The sequence below is a fragment of the Rhincodon typus genome, chromosome 3, assembly GCF_021869965.1.
Source record: "Rhincodon typus isolate 14 chromosome 3, sRhiTyp1.1, whole genome shotgun sequence".
NCBI classification, from domain to species: Eukaryota; Metazoa; Chordata; class Chondrichthyes; order Orectolobiformes; family Rhincodontidae; genus Rhincodon; species Rhincodon typus.
This window is the reverse complement of record NC_063334.1, coordinates 126,951,225-126,953,904: the sequence shown is the minus strand read 5'-3', so window position 1 is coordinate 126,953,904 and position 2,680 is coordinate 126,951,225. Positions and strand designations below refer to the sequence as shown.

General features: G+C 42.7%; 1 protein-coding gene across 1 annotated transcript in view; it reads left to right on the top strand.

Moving 5' to 3' along the window:
* Positions 1-2,680, top strand: part of cplane1 (ciliogenesis and planar polarity effector 1) — a 196,667-nt gene that overhangs the window by 149,024 nt on the left and 44,963 nt on the right. The window lies entirely within an intron of this gene.

The window sequence follows — 2,680 nt, the reverse complement described above, 5'->3', positions numbered from 1 at the left end:
TAGATGGGCTTCAGATTGGTTTCACAGGTCGGCGCAACATCGAGGGCTGAAGGGCCTGTACTGCGCTGTAATGTTCTATGTCCTATGTTCTAATCCTGAAGACAGTAGTGACTTTCAGGAATGTAAACACAACTACAGTGAGGACTTAACATATTGAGGAGGTTATAGTAGGAGATTTAGAAAGCCATAACATAATATAATCAGGCAGAGTTAACATGATTTTCTAGAAAGGAAATAATGTTTGTCAGATTTATTAGACCTCTTTGAGAATGTAACAAACAAGGTGGATGAAGGAGAACCAATAGGTGTAATGAATTTAGATTTCCAAAGGGCACTCAATATGATGCCACTGAAAAGGCTAATTCATCAGATGAAGCTAATGGTTTTGGGGTTGATATATTGGAAAGTGTGGAAGAATGGCCATCAGGAAACAGACAGCTCATGTAAATAGAAACAAGAAGACAGATTACTACCTAAGTGGCTGTAAATTGGGAGAGGGGAGTTTGCAGCAGGACCTGGGTGTCCTTGTGCACCAGTTGCTAAAGGTAAGCAGTTTTGGTCTTCTTATATGAGGAAGGGTGCTCTTGCTCTCGAGGGAATGCAGCGAAGGTTTACCAGGCTGATTCCAGGAATGGTGGGACATATAAGGAGAGATTGACTATGTTAGGATCGTTTTTGCTGGAGTTCAGAAGAATGAGGGGGGGAAATCTTATAGAGACTTCTAAAATTCTAACAGGACTAGACACGGTAGATGCAAGGTGGATGTTCCCGAGGGTGGGTGTGTCCAGAACCAGAGGTCACAGTCTGAGGATTCGGGGTAGACCATTTAGGACGGAGATGAGGAGACATTTCTTCACCTAGAGTGGTGAACCTGTGGAATTTATTATCACAGGAAGCAGTTGATGCCAAAACATTGAATGTATTCAAGAGGCGGCTAGATATAGCACTTGGGGTGACTGGGATCAAAGGTTATAGGGAGAAAGCAGGATTAGGCTATTGGGTTGGACGATCAGCCATGTTCGTGATGAATGGCAGGTCAGGCTCGCTACTCCTATCTTCTATGTTTCTAGTTTCAGATTGGCAAAGTGTAACTATTGAAGTGCCATAAGCATAAGGGCTAGGTCTCAAATATTTACAATCTATATTAATGATGTTGGTTTGGGGATAGAAAGTACTATAGCCAAATTTGCAGATGACATTAAAATAGGTGGTAAAGTAAAATGTAATGAAGAAATAAGAACTTTATGAATGGATATGGTTAGAGTTAGGCGAATGATGTTTAATGTGGATAAGTGTGAAGTGATATATTTTGGTTGGAGGAATAGAAAAGCAGCTGATTATCTAAATGGAGAGAAATGTCAGAGCGCTTTAGTGCAGAGGGATCTGGGTGTCCTTGTGCATGAATCACAGAAAACTAGTAGAAGGTACAGCAGGTAATAAGGAAGACAATGGGATTTTTGGCATTTATTGCGTAAGGACTAGAATATAAAAATGGGGAACTGTAGTTGCATGGTCCCACCTCTTCTTACTATCATAGCTCGTCCTGGACTCAAACGGCTCAATGCTGCCCTTCAGAAGGAAGAAGGCTCCAGCCTGTTGTTGTTTGGTAAGTTGTTGAGATCTACAAAGTCGGCGCTGCTCAAAAGCAATGATGTCCTGAGCTGGTATGAGTCTTGGAGGATGGATCATTGACACCTAGAATGAGGGATAACACCATTGTCATCTTTCAGTAAAGAGATGGGTATTTAACCAGCAACTGGCTCTGCCAGTGTTTTAAACTGCACAGCGGTACAATGAATACTGGCCCCTCATGAGCAACCGGAGCTGTCTGAGATAAAAATTTGGGACCACCATTTACACTGCATCTTATAGAATTAAAGCTTACTAATTGAAGTCTATAAGGTGCTAACGTTGATGTAGATAGGATGCTTCCTCATGGGACAATCTAGAATGAGAGGAAACAGATTTAAGGCAGAGATGAGGAGAAATTACTTCTCTCAAAAAGTAATGAATCTGTGGACTTCACTAGCCCAGAGGGTGGTGGATGATGGGACATGACAGCAAATATCAGGAGAAGGTAGACAGATTTTTAATTAGTAACGGGGTAAAGGGTTATGGAGAGTTGGCAGGAAAGTGAAGTTGAGGCCAAGGTGAGTTCAGCCATGATTGTATTGAATAGTGGATCAGGCTTGTGGGGCTCAATGGCCTTCTCCTGATCCTAGTTATTAAAATACAATTTATTATTTATATGACAATAATGTGACAGCCTAGTCTTAACCTAGATGCTCACAGCACCTTCACACCTAGACAGGCGTATCCATGGGGCACACTGTTACTCCAGAGTGTTGGTAATAATGGGCCACAAAGCAAGGAACACAAAGGATGCTTTACCCCCCTAAATACTATGACAATATAAAACCTCCACGCTTTGGAAAGCAATGGGCATTTTGCCATATCTTTGTTCTACATTTTTTGCCCTGCCCAGGGACTAAGGCACCCATCTCCTCCCAAGAGAAAAGCGATCACTTCCCCTTGGACCCAAATTCTTTCTAGTCCTTAGCATGGCTAAAACTCGCCCAACACTCCACTCCCATCTACCCTCATCTCCATGGGAGTAAGACCCACTCTTCCATTCCCCTCAAGGAAGACACGGACCCCTCCATCACCCCCTCAGTATGCG